General features: G+C 42.2%; 1 protein-coding gene across 1 annotated transcript in view; it reads left to right on the top strand.

Annotated features, from left to right (window-relative positions):
- VPS13B (vacuolar protein sorting 13 homolog B) overlaps window positions 1-26,867 on the top strand; it is a 1,386,889-nt gene that overhangs the window by 940,535 nt on the left and 419,487 nt on the right. The window lies entirely within an intron of this gene.

A 26,867-nucleotide genomic window follows, 5' to 3' on the forward strand; every position in this document is an offset into this window, starting at 1 on the left:
TAACAGGCTCAAGGTAAAAATAGTAGATTTTTTTTCTGAGCTAGTGGGTAGAAACAAGCTGCTATGGAGGATTCCTGCTCTCTTCTGTATTTAGGTTTAGCAGCCGCAGCATAGAGGATGTTATACAGCCGTACTGTGCAGTGTAGCTGTGAATGCAGCACTGGACTGAAATAGATTATAGAGGGGACTTGCACAGGCAATAAAGACATTACAGAATAACACTTAAATCAGATGCCAAAAGGAGTGAAGACCGTGCTCGAAAGCTTACAATCTGCGATAAACACTTACTAGTAAACTGTGATCTTTCTATCGCCCTTCATAGACTTCAATAGACAGCTGTAATCTGATCTATGACTGTGCTGGCAGTGCATCTTGTTTTCACTGAGATGGATTTTACTTATTTTTAAGAGTTAAAGGGAACTTGTCACCAGGTTTCCAATTATATAATAAAGACACAACCTTTATCTGCTCTATTACAGCAGTCCATCTACCTGTATGTAAGCCCTGAACTCCTCCTGCATATACTAAAGCATACCTTATGTACATCTGGCATACAATGTAGTCTTTTCTGATAGACGCCTTTTTTTGGCACCATTTCTATATGCAGAATCACCATCCTGGTGGCTTGATTGATGTGGATAATGAGTCCTACGTCCTTCGCCCTACCCAGATTGCTTTGTATCTTGTTCCTGCGATAATGCTCTATGTTCTGCCCTATTGCAGTACATGTTTCTACTAAACACTTAGGGGAAAATATTTATTGGTAAGATATGGCTATGCTCAATCCAGCAATCAGAGGCTTCATGTGGGGTTGCATTTGGGTTTGGCTCACAGCGCTTGTCTGTTTCCATCATGGACTGTAAATAGAGCATCAAGGTGCTGTTTGACTTCCCCTGGGGTCTCTAAAAGTCACTAAAGTTGAGCAATAACATTTGCAGGACCTTGGTCCCACAGCCATGTCAGTAGTCCGTGGCCGACAGGGCAGAAAGCTATGAAACTCCAACTACCCATCCATACTCGACATTTTTTCAGATTAGTTTGCCCCAATTCATCACAGGGGCTCACTCATCAGATCAGGTGCTGGGGTTGCCACAAGTAGAGCTGGGCACACCTGGATTTTCGGGTCAGGTGGGTTCGGCAGAACAGTTGCAAAAAGTTCGGGTACCAGAACAGTAACCAAACCCGGAACCCATTCACCTGTGTTTGCTATTTTTAAGTAACATAAAAAAAGCATGTTTTGTTTTATTTCAAATAAAATACTTTATTCTGACGGTGTGTTTATTTACCATACAACTACAGAATTCGTAATGGATAGGTATCTTATAGACGCCTCTCCATTACTAACCCATGGGCTTGATTTCACCTGACAACACAAAGGTGACATCAACCCCACAAATATTAACCCCACTTGCCCTGCAAGAGTCAGGCAAAGCTCCAGAATTGGCGCATCTAATAGATGTGCCTTTTCTGGGTGGCTGCTACCAGCTTGAGAATACCAGCCCTCAGCTGTCTGCTTTAGCAAGGCTAGTTGTCAAAAATGGGGGGACCCCACGCCTTTTTTTAAATAATTTATTTAAATAATTAAAATATAAGGACCCCTCTATTCTTAATAACCAGCCTTGCTGAAGCTGACAACTTAGGGTTGCAGCCCCCAGCTGTGAGTTTTGCCTAGCTGGTTATCAAAAATACAGGGGAGCCCACGCCGTTTTTTAATTTATTTTTTATTATTTATTTACAGTGCAGGAGCCGGCTAATGAACAGGGTCCGGCGTTAGGGGCAGGCAGAACAGGCAGCCGCCTAGGGCCCCCGCTCCTCAGGGGCCCCAGTCAGTGGCCGTTTTGGGGCCCCTGAGTAAGAGGGGCCTGGCACCGCCTCCTCCCAGCATCGCGCATTCAACTATCTGTACCAATCATTCTTCCTCAGCCGGAGGAAGGGTAGGTGCACACGGTCAGTAAACGATGCGGGATGGACGTTGTGTACTTGTGCAGCGTCCAGATGTTACAGTATAGTAGATGGGAGACCGATATGCAGCGTTTCTTTCCAGACCGCAGCATGTAATTTTATCTTTGTGTCTCCGCAACATTAATTTCACCCATACAATGTGTTGGACGCAGTGAATCTGCACAGTTCAATGAACACATGCGGATTCACCTGCGTTCAATAGCCGGCAACGGACATGTGCTGCGTCCATAGCGCTGCCAATTACTGAACGTGTGCACATACACTAAGGAGGCCGAGAAACAAGTGTCGAACGACTTCAATATTGTTGATCACGCTCGTTTAGCGGCTTGAACTTAGCGCTTGTAAATACAACAGAAATGTTTCTGTCTGATGGTGCGATATGTTAGCATTTGGGGCCCTACTTTAAACTTTTGCTTAGGTCGCCACTTTGTCTAAAACCGGGGCTACTAATGAATACTCCCATGAGCCTCGCCTGCTACTCGCTGTTCTTAGTGGTAGCAGACGTCAGATGATGAGATCAGTAGTCCCATCAGCTGACACCAGTGACCGGAGGTAAACTTTATACCTCCGATCACAGCTGAGCGCTCCGTAGGAATCGCGGCTCTCTGGCGGACGTGGATGATTTCACCACCGATCAGAAGGGGTGTTTGCCGCACTGTCATGCTGTTATTGTTCGGGTTCTCCCATCTCTAGTCACAAGTAGCAGGATGTTCAGTTCGCTGTGCTTTGGTCCAGCAGCCATGGACTACTATCATGGATGCTGGATAAGGGTTCTATGAATTGTTCTGCTCAACTATAGCACATATCTAGTGATCAGGTGATACACATTTTGGGCTGGAATACCATTTTAATTTTTTAATATATCAATTATTTTACAGTGAACCTGGCAGAAACGTTAAAGGGAATCTGTCACCCCAAAAATGGCCTATAAACTAAGGCCACCGGCATCAGGGGCTTATCTACAGCATTCTGTAATGCTGTAGATAAGCCCCTGATGTATCCTGAAAGATGAGAAAAAGAGGTTAGATTCTACTCACCCAGGGGCGGTCCTGCTGCTGTCCAGTCCGATGGGCTTTCGCGGTCCGGTCCGGGGCCTCCCATCTTCATACGATGTCTTCCTCTTCTTGTCTTCTTGCCGAGGCTCCTGCGCAGGCGTACTTTATCTCCCTGTTGAGGGCAGAGCAAAGTACTGCAGTGCGCAGGCGCCAGGAAAGATCAGAGAGGCCCAGCACCTGTTTTTCTTATTTTTCAGGATACATCGGGGGCTTATCTACAGCATTACAGAATGCTGTAGATAAGCCCCTGATGCCGTTGGCCTTAGTTTATAGGCCATTTTTGGGGTGACAGATTCCCTTTGACGTTGAAAGAACATGTATATGTAGGTATAAAAAATTAGTAAGTTGGTCTCTTTATGACCCTGAAGCACTGCTCCAGCAGCGAGAAATTGCATTTTGAAGTTTTGCCTGGAGGTTCTTTGGGGCTTGAGGGTGCAATTGCAGCTCCTCAGCCTCATAGTTGTATTCTCTGTGTAAAGATGCACTCCGCTGGTTGATTGACAGGGCGCTGGCTCCGATACACAGCCGGGAATACAGCTGTGAGACTGAGGAGCTGGAAATGCATCTTTCCACCTCAAATCAATTCCACTCTCATATATAAAGACTAGTGATGAGCGAGTGTACTCGTTGCTCGGGTTTTCCTGAGCTCGTTCGGGTGATCTCCGAGTATCTGTTAGTGCTCGGAGATGTCGTTTTCATCGCCTCAGTTGCATGATTTACGGCTTCCAGATACGCTGAATACATATGAGGAATGCCTGTTTGTTAGGGAATTCCCACATGTATTCAGCGTATCTGGAAGCCGTGAATCATGCAACTGAGGTGATAAAAATTATATCTCCGAGCAATGACAAATACTCAGAGATCACCCGAGCGTGCTCAGGAAAACCCGAGCAACGAGTACACTCTCTCATCACTAATAGAGACCTTCAAAATGCAGTTTCAGTTATATAAATGGTTTAGGAACTTGGAAGTTTCGACAGGTTTCCTTAAGTTTTGTGTGTAATGTAACTGAAGTAATTGGGGTTTGTTAGTAATTGGGTGGGGTATGCAGGTGCGTTACAAAAAGCTGATGTTGCCAAGTTGGTAGAGTTCCACCCAATACATCTAAGTGGGTTTTACTACTGCAATATTTATACAGTTGCATAGATCTGCTGTGGAATATTATTATAACTGTGCTCTCCGTGTCCTCAGAGAACATGCATGGCTTTCTTTCCGTCTCTGTGGTTTTACAGGCAGACTCTGTTCTATGCTTTGAGTGTTACTGCGTCCCTTATTTTAATGTGAATCTCCTAAATTAAATGTTCATGTCCTATAAAAAAAATGCTCCATTGTAATTTAGCATTTCTCCAGCTTCCTTTGTTTTCCCCGGTTTCATAGCATCAGCTAAAGTAAATCACATGTGGAGCATTCGCAGTGATTTGTCCTCCAGAACACTGTCCTTACAAATACTCAGAAGGCGTCCGGTGAGTACCTGTAAGAGACGGGTCACCAGAGTCGCTCCCAGGACACGAGACGACATGACCCAGGGAAGGATTGCACCTGGGGAAAGGAGGTTTCATTTTCGCAACTGAGTTAATGGACATAATCTGTTTTGGGGGTTTGGAATGGACATTTGGTGCCCATTTTTAATTTACTGCATATCAATTTATTAATTTAGGTTTTTTTTTTCAGCTGTTCCTTGTTGAGTTAATTGGGGAACTGCAAAATTAAAATCATCTTGGTTTGTTTTGGGCTTTGCTAAAGATTGTCTGCGTATTTGCCAAATAAAAAGCTCAACTCCCAAGATTTTGGGCACTTCCATGGCTTCCTGGCCGTCTCTGTGAAAACCAGCCTTCTTTGCTACAGTATACCTGCCAACTGTCCCGAATTTGTACCAAATTTTCAGAGCACAAACCTGGTAAATTCGAGGCCTCCTGAACCAAAAGGGCGGAGTAGGGTTATATAAACACTGTTCACACCTGAGGAAACCTTAGGTATTCATGGTAGGAACATGAGCATTCCCAGGTGGGAATTAAACATCCCTGTTTCTCCAAAAGAAATGTTGGCGAGTATGCTAGACTGGTCTCATGGGACAAGATGCCATTTAGGAAATGAGTTGTACCAGCAGATAAGCATAAAAGAGAGCTAAGTAAGGGCCAGGTGAGATTGTTTTCTTGTTTTTTTTTTTCTTCCTTGTCTGTGAGAGTTTTTGCCCATTCACCCAGAAGAGCATTTGTGAGGTCACAAGTTCATCCTGAAAGTGTTGGCTGGAGTTGAGATGAGGGCTTCATACAGACATGTTCTTCTGCATCAAATCACCCAAACATACATTTATGGATCTTGCTTCGTGTACTGGGCACTTTGATGGGGATTAGAAAAGGTCCTTCCCCCAACTACTCCAACAAACTTGGAAGCCACAGTTGTCCAAAATGTCTTGATATCCTGAAGTATCAACAACAGCTAAAAATAACCCCACAACATTATTTCTCCTCCATCCCATAACATTATTCATCCTCCACTATACTTTACGGTTGGCTGAATGCAGTCATGCAGGTAATGTTATCTTGACATTTGCCAAGCTCAGACTCGTCCATCAAGTACCAGATAGAGATGCTTGATCCGTCACTCCACAGAATATGTTTCCACTAGTGCTTTACACCGCTCCATCCGATGACTGGTAATGTGCTTTGTGAAGTAAGGCTTGCATGCATCTGCTTGGCCATGTAATCCTTGGCATGAAATTCCCACCGCTTAGTTTTTGGGGTGGTGTTCATTCTAGAGCAGATTTTGCATCTGCATTGTCACCAGAACATTGACGACTTATGTACTATGCTCCACAGCTCACTGTAATTTTGCGTGGTCTCCATTTCGTGGCTGAGTTGCTGCCGTTTTTTTCACTTTTCAATAATATCACTCACAGGTGATGGTGAAATATTTAGAGGGGAATAAATTTCATGTACCGACTTGTTACATTGGTGGCTCCTACCTTAGGACCGCGCTGGTACCAGTGAGATCTTTACCACCAGCAGTTGTCACAAATGTTAGCATAGGCAGACGGCACGGCAAGGGGCCGGATGTTATTATAGTGCATTGTTACTCCATATAAGATGATAGGTCTAAGCAATGAGAATGGAAATCGCACTTGGCTCTCTAGATAGAGCTTTTATGACTTCATTACCCCATTCTGTTAGCATCACCCCGTTCCTAGACAGCAGTGATCTGCATTGTGCAATCGCCCAGGATGTGAAGCTTCTCCTTGGATTCTGTGCTAATCTCAGCTCGCATGCAGCAATAATACATGAAGGTGTTGGCCCAGGGCGATCACTTATGTTTCTAATTGTCATCAGAAAGCCAGAAGCCAGGATGAATAATCTCCTTATTTAACCGAGAGGGACAGATCCTATTAGATGTATGTGAAGTCATTTTATTGCAAACAAATGTGAAGACCGTATAAGGATGGAGCGACACGGAGAAAAGCGCTCGCTTTGTTTTGCTAGCAGAAATCCCTACCAAATACAGTATATGGAGAGCTGGTGAAAATAACGCACAAATGCCATCTGGGACCCCTCCTGGAAGCATCATGCTCATAATTTTGCGAGTTTTACTGCACCAAAGGTCACTACTTTCAATGAGTTGAAGCGAGGGCGTTTCATAATATGTATACGTTTAATTTTTTATGTAATGTTTCCACGGGGCTTGATCCAGCAGCACTGAGGGCTTGTAGCATGCCCTGCACATACTGACGATCACATCCCGCTTTACTGGGCTCATTTGGAATCTGGCAAATGCATGAAGTAATACACGTAAAATATTAGAAGTTGGTATTTGCGGAGCCCTGTGACTAATACTTTGTGGTTTATTGCACCCCACCCATCACCCCTGATGTCCTACAGATGGGTAGCCATTCAGTATTATTTTCTATAACCTAAAGATGAGAAATTCCAGAAAAATTCCATCGTAAATGTACACGCAGCTAGGATGGTGCCTTGCCATGCTTTGGGAACATTAACAATCCTTTTTGGTTTCAGCTGCAAGAGTTTTTTATTCATTGTCCTATTAGTAGAATTTGTCATGCCGATGCTGTTGTAACCAGAAATAACTTTTCGTACGGAGCCATGGCTCTACCATGGTCTGATATAAGGATGGCTCCTAGTGTGCTGAAGCACCCTTTTTAGCTGGTACAGTCATGAGTCTTCTTGTGAATGAAGCAACAAGTTTTTCACACCTGTATTTGGGGTTCCTCTGCCATTCTTCCTTGCAAATCCTCTCCGATTCCATCAGGTTGGATGGTGAATGTTGGTGGACAGTCATTTCAGGTCTCTGCAGAGATGCTCAATTGGGTTTAGGTCAGGGCTCTGCCTGGGCCAGTCAAGAATGGTCACAGAGTTGTTCTGAAGTCACTCCTGTTATTTTAGCTGTGTGCTTAGGGTCATTATCTTGTTGGAAGGTGAACATTTGGCCAAGTCTGAGATTCAGAGCACTCTGGAAGATTTTTTCATCCAGGATATCTCTGTACTTGGCCGCATTCATGTTTCCTTCAATGGCAACCAGTCATCGTGTCTCTGCAGCTGAAAAACAACCCCATAGCATGATGCTGCCACCACCATGTTTCCCTGTTGGGATTGTTTTGGGCAGGTGATGAGCAGTGCCTGGTTTTCTCCACACATACCTTAGAATTATCACCAAAAAAAGGTCTATCTTCGTATCATCAGACCAGAGAATCTTATTTCTCGTAGTCTGGGAGTCCGTAATGTGTTTTTTAGCAAACTCTATGCTGGCTTTCTTATGTCTTGGACTGGGAAGAGGCTTCAGTCAGGCCACTCTGCCATAAAGGCCCGACTGGTGGAGGACTGCAGTGATAATCGATTTTGTGGAACTTTCTCCTATCTCCCTACTGCATCTCTGGAGCTCAGCCACAGTGATCTTGGGCTTCTTCTTTACCTCTCTCACCAAGGCTCTTCTCCCACGATTTCTCAGTTTGTGTGGACGGCCAGGTCTAGGAAGACTTCTGGTGGACCCAAACTTCTTCCATTTATGGATTATGGAGGCCACTGTGCTCTTAGGAGCATTGAGTACTGCAGAAATTCTGTTGTAACCTTGGCCAGATCTGTGCCTTGCCACAATTCTGTCTCTGAGCTCCTTGGCCAGTTCCTTTAACCTCATGATTCTCATTTGGTCTGACATGCACTGTGAGCTGTGAGGTCTTAGGGCTCATACTCAAATGCGAGAAACTCGGATGAGTCTCGCATCTCAATACCCGGAACTCAGATCAGAGCGTTTCGCTGCATAGCAATACATGCAGTCCCACGCTCCACTCCTGAGTGCCGGGTGCAGTGCTGGGTATTGATGTGCGAGACTCATCTGAGTTTCTCACATGTGAGTATGAGCCCTTATATAGACAGGTGTGCCTTTCCAATTCAAGTCCTATCAGTTTAATTAAACAGAGCTGGAATGAAGTAGAAGAACTATTGCAAGGAGGATCTGTTGTGAATTCTGTGGTCAAGCTCCCTCCTGTGGTCATGAGTGGTACTTCGGCTGGTTCTGTCCATGAGCTTCCTCTGGTGGATGTGAGTGGGGCTGCGGCTTCTGAGTTTCCTTCCTCAGGTAATGAGGTTAAGTCGTTAGGTGCTGCTCTATTTAACTCCACCTAGTTCTTTGTTCCTTGCCTCCAGTCAATGTTCCAGTATTGGTCTTGCTCTCTCCTGGATCGTTCTTGTGGCCTGTATTCCCTGCATAAGCTAAGTTCTGCTTGTGTTTCTTGGTTTGCTATTTTTTCTGTCCAGCTTGCTATTTTGGTTTTTCTTGCTTGCTGGAAGCTCTGGGACGCAGAGGGAGCACCTCCGTACCGTTAGTCGGTGCGGAGGGTCTTTTTGCGCCCTCTGCGTGGTTGTTTGTAGGTTTTTGTGCTGACCGCAAAGCTATCTTTCCTATCCTCGGTCTATTCAGTAAGTCGGGCCTCACTTTGCTAAAATATATTTCATCTCTGTGTTTTTATTTTCATCTTTACTCACAGTCATTATATGTGGGGGGCTGCCTTTTCCTTTGGGGAATTTCTCTGAGGCAAGGTAGGCTTTATTTTTCTATCTTCAGGGCTAGCTAGTTTCTTAGGCTGTGCCGAGGCGCCTAGGTCTGGTCAGGAGTGCTCCACGGCTACTTCTAGTGTGGTGTGATAGGATTAGGGATTGCGGTCAGCAGAGTTCCCACGTCTCAGAGCTCGTCCTATGTTATTAGTAACTATCAGGTCACTTTGTGTGCTCTTAACCACCAGGTCCATTGTGTTTCTAAACCACCAGTTCATAACAAGGATCACAAGGAAATGGACAGCATGTGACTTGAATATGAGTGTCTGAGCAAAGGGTCTGAATATTTATGATCGTGTGATATTTCAATTTTTCTTTTAAATGAATATGCAAAAATTTCTACATCTGTTTTTTTTCAGTCAAAATGGGTTGCAGAGTGTACATTAATGAGAAAAAAGGAACTTATTTGAATTTACCAAATGGCTGCAATGAAACAAAGAGTGAGAAATTTAAAGGGGTCTGAATATTTTCCGTACTCACTGTACCTCTGAGATCATTTATGATGGATACTTTTCTTCCAGTTAAGAAAATAGGCTCAAAGGGGGCTGTCCAACAATCACAACCTCTCACCATTATGTTCCCACCACTAGTGATCATGTGTATGGAGGTCCTATGGCCACTCGGTTTTTCAGGTGACACGGCTGTTTTCTGCAAGATTAACTGATTGAGCAAGGAAAAAAAAGACAACAGTAACAATAAAAGCCGCAGCATGACAACTTCTTGTGAATACAGTTTAAGACTTTAAATTATGCATAAGTGACCATAGATGATGGCCTCACTATTCAAATACATAGTAACATAGTTTTTAAGGTTGAAGGAAGACTTTTTAAGTCCATCTAGTTCAACCCATAGCCTAACCTAACATGCCCTAACATGTTGATCCAGAGGAAGGCAAAAAAAAACCCATGTGGCAAAGAGTAAACTCCACATTGGGGAAAAAAATTCTTTCCCGACTCCACATACGGCAATCAGACTAGTTCCCTGGATCAACACCCTAACAAGGAATCTAGTATATATACCCTGTAACATTATACTTTTCAAGAAAGGCATCCAGTCCCCTCTTAAATTTAAGTAATGAATCACTCATTACCACATCAAGTTCCATAGTCTCACTGCTCTTACAGTAAAGAATCCGCGTCTGTTATTATGCTTAAACCTTCTTTCCTCCAGACGTAGAGGATGCCCTCTTGTCCCTGTCTCAGGTCTATGATTAAAAAGATCATCAAAAAGGTCTTTGTACTGTCCCCTCATATGTTTACACATTAACATAAGATCACCCCATAACCTTCGTTTTTCCAAACCAAATAGCCCCAAGTGTAATAACTAGGGTTGAGCGAAACGGATCGTTCATTTTCAAAAGTCGCCGACTTTTGGCAAAGTCGGGTTTCATGAAACCCGACCCGATCCCTGTGTGGGGTCGGCCATGCGGTACGCGACTTTCGCGCCAAAGTCGCGTTTCGTATGACGCGCTTGGCGCCATTTTTTTTCAGCCAATGAAGGGGCGTGGGCAGAGTGATGACATAGGCGTCCACGCCCCTAAGACCTATCGCCATGTTGTCGCTTGTGCGCTGTAGCGATTTGCAATGTGTAACACCAGCTTTTCAGTTCAGGGACGGACGGACGGACGGACGAACGAGAGAGAGAGAGAGAGAGAGAGTTCAGCTATGTCTTTCTTATACACCGAAGACCAGAACTGTGCGCAGTATTCTAAGTGTGGTCGAACTAGTGACTTGTATAGAGGTAAAATTATGTTCTCCTCATTTGCATCTATGCCTCTTTAAATGCATTCCATCATTTTATTTGCCTTTGTAGCAGCTGCCTGACACTGGCCACTAAATGTGAGTTTGTCATCCATCCCTACTTCCAGGTCTTTTTCATTGACAGTTTTGCCCAGAGGTTTAGAATTAAGCACATAGTTATACATCTTATTACTTCTACCCAAGTACATGACCTTACATTTATCCCCATTAAAGCTCATTTGCCATTTATCAGCCCAAGCTTATAGTTTACATATATCATCCTGTAATATAAAATTGTCCTCCTCTGTATTGATTACCCTGCAGAGTTTAGTGTCATCTGCAAATATTGAAATTCTACTCTGAATGCCCCCTACAAGATCATTAATAAATATGTTAAAAAGAAGAGGGCCCAATACTGACCCCTGTGGTACCCCACTGCTAACCGCGACCCAGTCCGAGTGTGCTCCATTAAAAACCACCCTTTGTTTCCTATCCCTGAGCCAGCTCTTAACCCACTTACACATATTTTCCCCTATCCCCTTTATTCTCATTTTATGTATCAACCTTTTGCATGGCACCGTATCAAAAGCTTTTGAAAAGTCCATATACACTACATCCACTGGGTTCCCTTGGTCCAGTCCGGAACTTACCTCTTCATAGAAGCTGATCAGATTAGTCTGACATGAACGGTCCCTAGTAAACCCGTGCTGATACTGGGTCATGAGGTTATTCCTCTTCAGATACTCCAGTATAGCATCCCTTAGAATGCCCTCCAGGATTTTACCCACAGTAGAGGTTAAGCTTTACTGGCCTATAATTTCCGAGTTCAGTTTTTGTCCCCTTTTTGAATATTGGCACCACATTTGCTATACGCCAGTCCTGTGGTACAGACCTTGTTATTTTGGAGTCTTTAAAGATTAAAAATAATGGTCTATCAATGACTGTACTTAATTCCTGCAGTACTCGAGGGTGTATCTCATGCGGGCCCGGAGATTTGTCAATTTTAGTGATTTTTAGACGCCGCCGTATTTCCTGCTGGGTTAAGCAGGTGACATTTAATGGGGAATTTTTGTTGATCATATTGTCTGCCATGGAATGTTCTTGTGTAAATACTGATGAAAAAAAGTAATTTAGCATATTGGCTTTTTCCTCATCCATCATTTCACCCAGACTATTTTTAGGGGGCCAACACTATCATTTTTTAGTTTCTTACTATTTACATAGATAAAGAATATTTTGGGATTATTTTTACTCTCTCTGGCAATGAGTCTCTGTCTCATCTTAGCTGACTTGATTTGCTTTTTACAGAATTTATTTAATTTTCTGTATTTATGGGGAACTTGGGAATCTTGTGATTGGTTGAAACAGTGGAACTCAAATTTACGTTATGCCGTATAAGATTTTTTTTTTAAGCTATTGAAGCCTACAGTACATTATATGCAGACATTTTCCAAAGACATCTAATTTTAGAGGTTGCATACGTTTTATTTGTTGTGCTGTTTTTGGACTACAGCACAACCGCTATACCCTAAAACACATAACCAGAAATAATAACAAACATGAGGCCATTATTCTACACTGCTTGCGTCGAGAAACACGTGATGGTGTCTCCGCAGCTTCTTTACATGCATCTGCATATTTCCCGTAAGGGATGGGGGCAGTGTTCTGGAATCACTGCGTTGAGAAACACGTGATGGTGTCTCCGCGGTGTTGGATGTTTTGGTCTCCCCGAGGCCAATCATCTGTGCCTTTATAGCCTTTTTACTAGGCACTGCTCCTAATAGCCAGATTCCTACTCCACACTGATGAGGGGCAAAAACCCCGAAACAGCTGTCTGTGGATGGATACCATGCTTGGCATAGGTGGCTTTCCTTCATAGGATGCTGCCCTTCCCGTGGTTGTTCCTTCCCGGGGAAAGGCCTGGCTATTCACTGCTTGCGTCGAGAAACACGTGATGGTGTCTCCGCAGCTTCTTTACATGCAACTGATCAACATCGGACATGTCTCCTTAATTTTCCAAATATCACTTGACCCATGAAAAATTACAAACGTGAATATTGCTATAGACTATCATAGGTACAAGTGCTATCCTTGAAAAACTGATGCATGAATGAGCCCTGATTCTTTTTGTATTTAAATTCTCTTCATAGGTAGTGCCATCATTTCCGCTTAATGAGACCAATATGGCCTCATTTGGCCACATGTGAGTTAGAGTAAAATTACAAGATTATCACCAAGTAAGTTTATTGTGCCCCTTAGAAATCAAGGAAATGGGCGACCTTGCAACTTGCACATAAACTCCGACCCCTTGCGATTTTTGAGCTGTACAGAAGTCTGCAATGTTGTTTTGATTGGCCCATGACCAAATGTCACCATGTGGCCCGTGGCCTAAGGCTATATTCACACTTAGCGGTTTTTACCGCGGAACCGCCGCGATTTTGATGCTGCGGGTCCGCAGCAGTTTCCATAGCGTTTACAGTAACATGTAAACCCTATGGAAACCGCAAACCGCTGTGCACATGCTGCGGGAAAAACCGCGCGGGAACGCAGCGGTTTACAACCCGCAGCATGTCACTTCTTTGTGCAGAATCGCTGCGATTCTGCACCCATAGGAATACATTGAACCGCTTACTTCCCGCATGGGGCTGTGCCCACGTTGCGGGAAGTAAGCGGATAATGTGCGGGTGGTACCCGGGGTGGAGGAGAGGAGACTCTCCTCCAGGCCCTGGGAACCATATTTGGGGTTAAAAAATAAAAAATCTGGTTATACTCACCCTCTGATGTCCGGAGCTCCTGGGCGCTGCACGCGGCCGTCCGGTCAGAGTTGCTGTGCGACCAGGACCTGCGGTGACGTCGCGGTCACATGACCGTGACGTCACGAAGGGTCCTTCTCCCACAGCATCTTTGGAACCGGAACGCCGGGTGCAGCGCCCAGGAGATCCGGACATCAGAGGGTGAGTATAACCAATTTTTATTATTTTTAACATTACTATTGATGCTGCATATTGCTGCATATGCAGCATCAACAGTATAGGCGGAAACCCGCAGCGGAAAACGCGGAACAAACCGCGATAAATCTGCAGGGAGAACCGCAGTTGTTTTGCCCTGCAGATTTATCAAATCCGCTGCGGGAGAACCCGCAGGGACCCGACGCAAGGTGTGCACATAACCTAAGGAAGCATGGTTACAGCCCTATCCTCAACCAAGAGATCATGGCTACTGTTTGTATACATGTGTATATTATTTTCACATGATCAACATGTAGCAACCTAACTGCAGACAAACACAAAACATTCTTTTTTGATTACGACCGATATGTTTTACATTTAATGTATAGTGGAATCAGAAATGAAAGGATGTGTCATGTAAAGCTATACTGAGGTCATTTTTTTTTTAATTTGATGCACGTTACAAACCGGAAAAAAAACGGAATAGTAAAATAGTTGTGTGTGTTTTTTTGCTGGCATGTTTAGTTACATCTGGCAATCCGAGCCGCAGAGCCAGCTTGGAACCCGGAGCCAAGTATACTTTGGCCGTATTGTAGTAGAAGAACGAAAACATTAAACAGGGCTGACATATGATGAAAGCTGTTGTGCCACTTTCAACCTCTTCACTGAGTGTTTTTTTGCTATTGTTTTTCTGAGATTATTATGTCGTATATTGGGGCAGATCCGAATTCTGCGGAGCTTTTGAAATGGGAGTAATATCTGAAATCCTGTAAAGAGATGTGTGAGTGGAAACAGAATATTTTACTTAATGAAATCTGAAACAATACTGGAGACATTGCAAAGGTGGGATTTACTAAAGGGCACATGTTCACCTTCTGGAGCTTAAAAAAAAAAAAAAGATTACGCTGCTAAGCTCTAGAACGCCTTCGGCTAGTAGAAATATAGGCCATGCACAAGTTGAAGTTGGGCAAGTCCTTATCTATTGATATTCAACTTTTTCTAACCTTTGGATATCCAGGGCTACTTTTTCCAGAATGGATAAGTACTAGTCTTTTACAAAATGTCACTAATAAATAGTTTTGAGGATTCCACCTGTTTTACCGGTCATTGATCATTGTGTTTCTAGTGGACCCTTTACTTAAGATGGTGTGAATCAATTTGCATTACCCGGTTTAGCGACCAGGTCAGTAATCTGTACTTGTCGGACAGGAGCCCTGAGAACCTCCTCCTATCGGAGCATGAAGCACATCTGATTTTGCGCCAGGTCAGCTAATCGAAAGAAGAGCTGCGGATGCTGGGGAGGTAGGAGAAGGTTCTCATGGCTCCATCAGATGGTAAGAGTTTAGTGACTTGGTCCTGTGCATTGATTTATGCCAACTCTACCATTATATAAGTGCTGCTGGAGAAAAGAGCGCAATAGGGTCTTATGTGGGATACAATTGATTAAAGTAATCAGATCCTACTCAACAATTTTTGCCGAAAGACAGGCTCACAGATACATCCTGCTGCAGCAGATCCACCAGTCCACTCGTGACCAACCAGAGATAAAAAAAAAAATGGGTAAAACGTGGATTTAATCTGCACTGCTGAATGATTCAAGGTCCAGATATGTAGCCATTAGATTGTAAATTTATTGAATGCTTTCAAAGTACAAGACTTCTTCATCAGGAGCACCACAATATTGTTATACACAGCTCAGCATTCAGAGCTCTGTTCGATCTGCAGCAGCGAAGACAATTGTATCACAACGGCTGCACCCAGTAAACTAAGTGCTATATTGCTGGAATTAGGGTCTCAACCCTTACATTGTGCTGTTCTCAGATTACTTAGCAAATCCTGGAGAAAGATTCCTTTAAAGCTGTAATGTATTGTTTTTAATTTGGTATACATACTATTCCTCTTTTCCTCTTGTTCAGCTTACCAGTTGGTGAGCCTTGTTTTTTTTTTTAATTCAAGTATATGTGTCTTGTGTGTTTTGCTAGCGAGTAGGAGGTTTCTGTGAGGTTACCAGCACAGGAACACTGATGGATGTGCATCAATATGAAGGTCACAGCCATGAACTGAGAGAAGTACGCTTATTCAGCTTGGTTACAAGTCCGGTCTAGTTGTAGCTGAAAATTGCTACTAAAATATATAGAACGTGTTGGTGGTCTCTGTCGAAAAAGGCACAGACAGGCGCGCACGGTAGGACCTAATTGAAATTTAATTGTAAAGGTCGCGGCCTGAATTTTTACAGGCGCTGGGCTTGTAACCCCGAGGTCACACCGTTCTGTGTTTTTTACCTTTTGCTACTATCCAAAATATTTCCTGAAAAGTATATTAGGAGTAATTTTATGGAGAAACCGTTATCTTATTTGTTTCTAAACTCAGCGGGCTTAGGATAATGGCATGCGTATATTTATTTTCAGCTTACCGTAATAGAATTGAAGACATGGATTTCTATTAAAAATAATTAAGAGAAAAAGTCAAAAATAGATTTTTAAGAAAGAATATGCCAAATAATAATTGAGAGAACTGAAGTCACTGCATCATATACTTTCAGAAAAAAAATAATGCGGTAGGAGAACACTCTTCTGTTGCCCAAATGTATAACCTAAAACCATCTGAGAGATTCATTAGTTGCTTCTTGGCACCGTTCAGTGCCCCCGGGGTTTATGCCCACTAGACATACACCTTGCTGTCTCCAATTATGTCCATGTATAGTGCTCGCTATGTAGTTTTACAGACAAGCATCATGTGAAGCTACTAGATTCCAATTCACAATATTAAATAAGACATTATATAAGCCTCAGGCTCCAACATCATTAACCAGTGCCATAGCGTTGTTGTGTAATGGACATAGGGGCAAATGAACTGGGAATCATTTTTTTATAGTGCCTGGATAAGTGCACATGCCCCTGATTTTTGGCAGGGTGACCTAAATCTCCTGTCAAGCGCCACTTTAACTTGTCATCAACATGACGTAATATATTTTAATCCTGTGATAGACCAGTAAGCCAAGGGCTCATTACTCCCCATCCTGTAGGCCATGGTCTTCTGTAGGCCACTGTCTTCTGTAGGCCACTGTCTTCTGTAGGCCACGATCTTCTGTAGGCCACTGTCTTCTGTAGGCCACTGTCTTCTGTAGGCCACTGTCTTCTGTAGGCCACTGTCTTCTGTAGGCCACTGTCTTCTGTAGGCCACGGTCTTCTGTAGGCCACGGTCTTCTGTAGGCCACGGTCTTCTGGAGGCCACGATTTTCTGGAAGCCTCAGTCTCCTGTAGGCCAGAGTCTCCCCGTAGGCCACAGAGAAGCAGATGTGGATGTTGTTTGGAATTTTAACATGTACCTATCAAGAAAATTTATGTCCATGTAGCTTCTCCTCTTTGCTTCCAATGACAATCAATACAATTCCACTACGGATACGACTGCCTCCTCTGCTCCACTACTAATCTTCTGGCTTCACACTGAGCTGCAGTGGTTAGAAGTTGTGGCTGTACTCTATGGTTATCTGTAGTCCGGGATCACGCTTCTCCTGCAATGAATGTGGGCTTAATATAATTAGTGGTGAGTATAGGTAGCAGAGTTGGACTCTTTGATGCATCAGGAACAAGGATCTTGTTAGAAGCTTCACACGTCTTAGTATGTTTTCACTTTTACGTGTACAAATGTTTACAGATAGATTGGGGTTTTTTTATGTCCTGAAAAACCACTTTGAAATGACAACCTGTCAGCAAATCTGTCAACAGTTAACGATGGCCGCTTTAAAAAAATAAATAAATAAAAAAAAAATCTGGAGATAAAAATAGACTGTGGAGACGGGATATCAGATGTAAATTGTACCAGGGTTTTGTTTAGTTAATCCTGAAACATTCATTTAACATTTTGTGCTTGGTAGAGGAATGGAAACCTAATCTTTATTTAGTTTACTGTCAGTCTAGGCCACCATTGATCTATTTAAGTTATAAAAGTTATGGGGACAAAGTTTACAAGTTAGTTAACCCCGTGACAGACAGTAATGGCGTTTTCTCATTGTCTAATACCTTGATCAGAAAATATCGGTAGCTTAAGTTTCTGATTATTTATATATATATATATATATATATATATATATATATATATATATATATATATATATTTTGTTGTTAATAAACGAATAAATATATATATATATATATTTTTTTTTATTCGTTTATTAACAACAAAATAAACTGTGTTACATACACATTTGCATCCAAGGTTATTGAACATAGTATGCAGTACATATAAACTATGCATTGTTAAACATATAATAAAATACAATTTTCGCCTATAACCAGCATTATCTTGTAATTGTTATAAATGTTGGATCAGTTGTAACATATGCATTATGTAAATAAGAAAAGTTATGAACCCAGAACTCTTGAATTAGAATTGTATCTACTCTAGCTACTAATTTGCCACATTACCTCGTGCCTGTCCCTCTATGCGATATCCCCAACCATCACCAAAGAACCCATCATGACATATCTACAGAGTAAGATGGGAAGAATTCCATCTACCCCAGATTTTTTCAAATTTTCCCAGACACCCTCTGTTCTGATATAGCGTACGTTCATATGGAATAATCGAATTAACCAGGTAAATCCAAGTTCTCACAGATGGACATGAACTCCCCATCCACCGCAATGCCAATACCTTCCGTGCCATAAAGAGCATCTCCCGCAAGAAAATGTCAATGTAATGATCCCACGTCTCCTCCTCCCATACTCCAAATATACAAACCAGTGGATCAAGGGGAACAGGAATTGATAGCAATGATGCTAGTAGTGATGTCACCTCTTTCCAGTAATGAAGAATCATAGGACATCTCCATATCATATGGATGAAGTCTGCATCCGATGAGTGGCATCGCACACACTCTGATGTTTGGAACCAACCCATTTTAAAAAGCCGTATCGGAGTTAAGTATGATTGGTGTATTATATATAGCTGGGTCATCCTGTTGTTAACTGATGGGGATACTTTAATTGGAGATTCAATAATATCTTCCCAGTCCTGCTCCTGCATGTTAGAAAGAAGTCCCCCTCCACTTCCCCTTATCAGAATTGACAGTAGATGTAGCTCCCGAAGACAGCAGCATATGGTATATAAAGAGGAGATAAGACCTTGGGGGCCTTGCGATTTAAGAATTCCTATCAAGGGTAGAGAGGATATAGCTCAACCTGCACCTGTCTGTCTCATATACGATTGAACGGCTGACTTTAGTTGTAGATATCGAAAAAATTGGGATCTCGGTATACCATGTTTGGTTTGCAATTGCTCAAAAGACACAAAGAACCCCCCCATCATACAGATAACCTATTGAGGAGACACCATGCCCGATCTAAAAGTCAGTGGACGGGTGGTTCAATAAAGTTGAAAAATAGCCATTTTTCCACAGGGGCATCTCTGCTGTAATGTCTATGAATCCAATAGTTTTTTTGATTTGCCTCCAAACTGACCGCGCCAAACGAAGCAGGGGTAGCAGACGGGGATACTAATTTTCTCCAGCTCCAGTAAGTTTAGTGGACAATCAATTTGGGCCGAGTGAAGTAGGTAGCTTTCAGAGTTGGGAAGGTAATTATTGGGCATCCATTTATTGAGAGCTCTAGCCTGACCAGCCAAGTAATATAGATAAAAATCCAGCAACGCCGCTCCACCCCCTTGCTTTGGTCTCTGTAGCGTAGATAGCTTAAGTTTGGGCCTAGATTTCCCCCATATGAAAGTTGTGATTTGAGAATACAGATTTGCAAAGAAGGATTTAGGGATTAGCACAGCACTGTGTTGAAGACAGTAGCTGAGCTTGGAGAGCAATATCATTTTGATTACGTTGATACGACTGGCTACAGATAGTGGGAGTTTGTTTCAAGCTGCAAATTTAGATTTAACTAATTCTAACAATGGGAATATATTAAGTTGTAGGTCAGATCTACTATATTGAGAAATGTGCATGCCTAGATATTTGAAGCTGGGTACAATAGGGAGGGAGGAAAGGGTCCCAAGGCCGGGCATTGGAATATGGGAGAGGGGCATCAACGTGGATTTGGCCCAATTTATGTATAGGCCTGAGTATCTACTAAATTTATCTTTGGTATCGATTACCTGCGGCAATGTTTCCTCTGCCTTATCCATAAATATCACCATGTCATCAGCATATAGACCATTGGTGTCCACACGACCAGCTATATTTATACCTTTAATGTCAGTAGAGGACCTTACGCGTATCGCCAGAGCCTCTATTGCGAGGGCGAAGAGAGGGCCGGAGAGAGGTGGCACCCCTGGCGGGTCCCTCTGTATAATGAGAAGGGTTTAGAAATGGAGCCATTTACAATTATATGGGCTCTGGGCTTCATATATAATAGACCCACCCATTTCAAGAATTTATCCCCAAAACCATAATTTTGCAAACATGCTGATAGAAAGGGCCACTCAAGAGAGTCAAAGGCTTTGGCCGCATCCAGCGATGACAGTGCCCAGGAGTTGTCAGGTAACAATGAACTATATTGGACTACTGACTGGACTCATCTAATGTTGATAGAAGTATTTTTGCCCGGCATAAAACCCGTTTGGTCCGGATATATAAGGTCTAGTATAATCGAGTTCAGTCTAGTAGCTAGGATTTTGGTAAAGATTGTATAGTCTACATTTACCAATGATATAGGCCGGTAAGATCCACATTCCATTGGGTCCATCCCCTCCTTTTTAAATATAATGATGTTCGCCTCATAAAATGTGTCAGGCATAGAACCCTCTTCCCGCATCCCGCAAAACACTTTCAACAAGAGTGGTGCTAGTATGTCACTATATTACCTGTATAATTCAATGGGAAACCCTTCTGGACCAGGGGCATTCCCCGAGGCCATATCCGTCAAAGCATGTTCAACCTCCTCTAGGGTAAACTCCGCATCCATAAAGGCTCGCTGAGCTGAGGTCAGTACGGGAAACGTTACATCTGATAAATAATCCAGGTTTTCCAGAATATCAATGTCACACTTAGATGTATATAGCGACTAGTAATAATCGTGAAAAGAGCAAAGTATCCCCTCAGTTGAGGACACCAATGATCCGTCTGGTGTTCGAATCTGTAGTATAGTATTGGATACGTTATGTTGGCGTACCAAGAAAGCCCAAAATTTGCTACCTTGGTTTCCAAATTCAAAATAAGTTTGACGAGTAAAAAATAGTTTACGTTTAGATTTAGTCTCTGTATGCTGAACATATAACCTCTGGGAAGTTAGCCACTCAAGTCTATTACCATTAGTTGGATCAGATATATATGCAGAATCCGAATCTTTTAGTCGTTGTTCCACCTCGTCATCCTTCTTTGAGGTTACTCTTTTTATATAAGATATTGTAGAAGATACACACCCCCTTAGATATGCCTTAAAGGTGTCCCAGAATAGGTTGGTGTTCTGGGGCCCTGGGTGGGATGAAATAAAGCAATTCAACTGGTCGACAGTTCTATCATTGGAGTCTATTAATTTAAGCCAAAATGGATTCAATTTCCTAACTATGCAGCTATCTGATTGCCCATATTTAAGTTTAAGAATGACCGGACTGTGGTCAGATATTTCCCTATTACCGTGTTCAACACTATCCACCCATACTGCCAACCCTTCGGATCCAAATATATAGTCCAGGCAAGAGAGAGAACGTCTGATAGATGAGTGACAGGTATAGCCTTTTACCCTGGGGTGACGCGTTCTCCACAGATCCAACCATCCACTTCCCCCCATAAATAAAGCTACCTTATATACTGGAGTATAAGCTGACCTCACTAATTTTGCCACAAAATACTGGGAAAACTTTATGACTCGAGTATAAGGGTGGGAAATGTGGCAGCTACCGATAAATGTCAAAAGTAAAAATAGATACTAATAAAAGTAACATTAATTGAGACATCAGTAGGTTAAGTGTTTTTGAATATCCATATTGACTCAGGAGCCCCATATAATGCTCCATAAAATTTACGATGGCCCCATAAGATGCTCCATATTAAAATATGCCCCATATAATCCTGCATAAAGGTTAATAATGGCCCCATAAGATGCTCCATAGACACATTTGCCCAATATAATGCTGCACAAATGTTGATTATGGCCCCATTAGATGCTCCATACAGACACTTGCCCCATATAATGCTCCACAAACGTTAATTATGGCCCCATAAGATAGTGCTGCACAAATGTTAAGGCCCCATAAGATACTCCATATAGACATTTGCCCCATATAATACTGCACAAACGTTACCGCACAATACCGCATAAAATTATGGCCCCATAAAATGCTCCATACAGACACTTGCCCCATTTGCTGTTGCTGCGATAAAAATAAAAAAATCACATACTCACCTCTGTCGCTCAGGCCCCCGGCACTTTCAGTATTTACCTGACTTCGTTCCGGCACCGCTCCATCTTCAGCGTCTTCTGCACTGACGCTCAGGTGGAGGGCGCGCACTAACCACGTCATCGCTCCCTCTGACCTGAGGCGTCACTGCAGAAGACGCTGAAGATGGAGCGGCGCCGGAACGAAGTCAGGTGAATACTGAAAGTGCCGGGGGCCTGAGCAACAGAGGTGAGTATGTGATTTTTACACTTGTAAGTAAATGTACCTGTAATGTTGTAAAATGGCCGCCGTCTCGCACTAGTCTCGTTGCTCCTGCAAGCTCCGCCGGCTCTCAGCTCTCCTCCGGACCTCACAGCGTCTCCCGCAGCAGCCACGCGCCTTCCAGGGTCCAATGGGACTACAAATCAGCATGCAGCCCACACTTTAAAGGGGTCTAAGTGGCAGGATACCGTCAGCATATTGGGAGCTCTCCCAGGGTACGTCTTCTCTCTTCAGCTGCATAGCCACGCCCCCCTGATTATATTATTTTAACTTGGCTCTCCCCGAAAAGTTTTCTTTCCTTCTATTTACATGATGTAAATCATAGCATAGCTATTGTTTTTACCAATCTTTTTCATGGGTGAATTTGCCCCTTTTTATCTCACTCACACTATCAGAATCATACATTTTGCAATATTGTAGTAACGCAGTGTATAATACAAGCAATCAAAAACAGTAATCGCAGGTTTACGTTCCCTAGGGGGACTAAAAAATAAAATAAAAATTAACATAAAGAATATTTAAAAAGTCTTAAAACTACTTGACAAAAAAAAATAAAACGTTATGCATAAAAAATGTAAAAAAAAAGTCTATCAATGGAATAATTATTTTCTCAAAAGGTTCTTAGAAAACGTCGAAACAGCTTTTGTTCTGAAATCAAAAAGCCAAAAAGTTCAGTATCCCTATAATCGTACTCACCTGACAAATCACTTGACCGGATTATTTTTACTGCATAATGAATGTACGGTAATGAAAATTAAACTCAAAAAAGCAATGGTGCAATTACTTTTTTTTTCTTACCATTTTACTACATTTGCTTGTTTTTTTTCTTTCCTGTTTCTAGTACATTATATGGTAAAATGAAAAGTCGTATCACTAAAAAAAACAAGCCCTTATACGGCTACATTGATGCAAAAATTTAAAAAAAAGTTACAGCACATGGAAGAATGAGAGAAAAAAATGAAATGTTAAAAAAGAAAAAAGAAAATATTTTAAGACATTATTTAAAATGAAATGATTAGTAAAAAATTAAACAAAAACTACGCTCCCTCCAGGAGTAACTCTAGTAAGTAGTACTTATTAGGTTTTGAACGAATGGCCATATTTTGGTCCCTAGAACTGTACAGAACTGAAATATGACACACACAGACCTCTGCGGTCCTACTGTACCTTTTATGTATTTTATTCAATCGCTTTGTTCATATATTACTACAGCTCACCATTTTTGGGGGAGTAAAAAAAAAGTTACAGCTCTACATCTGCATGTAAATTACAACATAACTGTAAGATTAATAGACTCAGTTCTCCATTTAATCCATTAAATCTGACTTTTTCCAGTTTTTTTTTTTTTTAAACTGGGAAAAAAATCAACTTTTGCTTTTTTAAGTTTATTTTGTGTTTGCTAAGTAGACATAAAAAGTTTCTTACCATTACATCACATGTAGGTATAGATTTCATGTGCGATGTCGGAGCAGCTGTGTTGCCTCCGTAGATGGCTCCTGTGATTTAGGTGCGCTGTTGTTCTGATATTTTTATTTTATTTATTTTTGATTAGTTTTAAAAAAATTGTACTTTCTAAATTGTCAAAGGTGGTACTCTCCGCCGAGTCCGATCCAGGCTGTGATTTCTTTTGATCTAAGAAGTTCATCAATGTGCAGTAATTTGCCACTTGGCTGAGATCCACTTGGCAGATCTCATGTGGCATAGTGTTTTACTGAACTGTTTTTACCGTGCACATAAAAGAGGCTCTTTGATGGTGATCCTGAAATACTCAGAAGACTTAGTGTGCATTAAATGACCAGTGTGATTAATGAACCTTTATGTAGCAGGGGTCTTTTGGGTTAAGTGCCCGTATAATTGATTGAACAACAAGGTGTGCTGACATTTTACAAATGGGTGTGCTTAACTGACGTGATATGTTGGATTGCTCTGTATGTTTAACTTTTTAACATGGATAAAGTATGTTTACACAACTTCTCGCAATGTAAACCCGCGCATTTCTGACTTGTCGCTTTCTCTCTTGCCCTGTATTTATTGCATTCATTAATAAATTGCTGTATTTACATCTGCAGAAGAAGCCCTGGATGATGCCGTGATGTCACTATTAACGAGTGATGCCCTTAAGCTCAGTTCCAGATCTATTCTAGCTATAAATAAGTTTAGTATTGTATGCGAACATTGAAAAATAACTGTAGAGGAATATTGGGTGGTTCTTCTCCGCTGCTGGTGGGATCCCGCAGGAAGGATCTAAGACACACAAGTATAGAAGTACGGTGGTTTCATGATCGATGCGTTTTGAAGTTATCCAACTTCTTCAGAGTTATGTGGTTTTATGCTGAAGAAGTTGGATAACTTGGAAACACGTTGATAATAAAACATCAGTACTTCTATACTTACCGTATATGTGCTGGATACCATCAGCAGCGGAAAAAAACACCTAGTATTCCTCTACAGTTATCTCATGATTTTGCGACCTATTGTTCTGCAGCAGCTGGTCTACTAAAACCTCATCAGGTGAGCAGGTCCACCCTACCAACATAGGTGTTATCAGTTAAGACCCTATTGCACGTTCCTGCTTCACAGCTTCCATTAGTAACATTGAAACATACAGTTATAAATGCAGAAGAAGAAGAATCCAGGAGTCTGGTAGGGAACATTGGCAATGAGAAACTTTTTTTTTTAGTTAAAAAATCATTTTTAAACCACCATGGCCCATTAATAACCTCCCTGAGAGGGGTGAACCGCACCTTTTGAAGGGAACCTGACAGGAGATCTATGAACATTTTTAAGAAAACTAGTCATCCAAGTCGCATGGTCCTTGTTAAGTTTTTCCTCACACTTGTCATGACTGACAAGTCTCTCCCTATATTAGTTTTAGGGGGAGAGACCTGTCAGACTAGGGGACAGGACAGAGAGTGGCCACCAGGGACCTGCCTTGGGATGCATGGTTTCCCGACTGCTTTTCGAAGTATGTTTTTTCTGAAACACATCAGTGTTTCATAATAAAACATACACGATTGCAGTACCACAGCCAGTGTCATATTGAAGTTCCCCTTGTTTTGTTTAGAATTCAGTCTCATGTTATGAATTTGCTCATTGGAATATGGTAAAATTAATTGTTCACTTGTTTTGCTGGGACCCTCATTTTGCTATATTTGTTAATTCACATACAGTTAGGTCGAAAAATATTTGGACAGTGACAGGATCTTCGTAATTTGGGCTCTGCAGGCCACTCTTTTTTAATTTAAAATGAAACAACTTAGATGCAATTGAAGTGGAGACTTTCAGGTTTAATGAAGGGGTGTGATAGATCGGCTGCACATAGAGGTAGACACAGGAACACTGTCTCTTTAACTCTTCCACAAGTTTATTAAGAGTACTGTATAAACTAGTGCAATATTAGCAAAACAAACCCAGCCTAACAGGGAAAGAAAACATAACGTATGGCATATTTCTTGTTGCTATGGGAATCCGTCCACTTCAGGAGCAATCAAAACAAGATTTAGCTTTCCTCAACAATAAAACACAACTACCGAGCTTTGTACCTCCAGGCACATGCCATAGTGAATGAGCCAGAAGGTTGTGTATTTATCCTCTGGACTCCTCCCACTCTACACTGTTCAATCAACCTAGCACTAAACATGGCCGATTAACCCCTCTCATCACTTAGTGTGCTGGAACTTTCTCCTAGGTTTATATTACTGGAGCTAACACCCACAGTGATACGCATCTTCCCTCCAGTACTTTGCCAATGACTCTGTGACAAGGGGTTGAAAAAAAATGTCCCATGAAACATTTAGGAATTTCAACCATTTTTCAACATCACAGCGCCACATGAAGACACCTGTTGTGAATTCTGTGGCTGAATTCACTCCTGTGGTCACAAGTGGTACTGCAGCTTCTGAGCTTCCTCCCTCAGGTGTTCTGGTGAGCTCGTTGGCTGCTTTGTTATTTAACTCCACCTGATTCTGTCTTCCTTGCTCCTTGTCAATGTTCCAGTGTTGGATCTGAGCTTCTGGATCTTTCCTGTGGCCTGCTGCTCTGCTTAGATAAGTGCTTCTTTGCTTTTGTTGCTATTTTTTCTGTCCAGCTTGTCTATTCGTTTTGCTGGAAGCTCTGAGACGCAAAGGGTGTACCGCCGTGCCGTTAGTTCGGCACGGTGGGTCTTTTTGCCCCCTTTGCGTGGTTTTTTGCTTTAAGGTTTTTTGTAGACTGCAAAGTTCTCTTTGCTATCCTCGCTCTATCTAGAATATCGGGCCTTACTTTGCTGAATCTATTTCATCCCTACGTTTTGTCTTTTCATCTTGCTAACAGTCATTATATGTGGGGGGCTGCCTTTTCCTTTGGGGAATTTCTCTGAGGCAAGCCAGGCTTGTATTTCTATCTTCAGGCTAGTCAGTTCCTCAGGCTGTGCCGAGTTGCATAGGTAGTGTCAGGCGCAATCCACAGCTGCCTTTAGTTGTGTTTAGGATAGGTTCAGGTATTGCGGTCTACAGAGAT

The sequence above is a fragment of the Ranitomeya imitator genome, chromosome 6 (assembly GCF_032444005.1).
Source record: "Ranitomeya imitator isolate aRanImi1 chromosome 6, aRanImi1.pri, whole genome shotgun sequence".
In the NCBI taxonomy this organism is placed as follows: domain Eukaryota; kingdom Metazoa; phylum Chordata; class Amphibia; order Anura; family Dendrobatidae; genus Ranitomeya; species Ranitomeya imitator.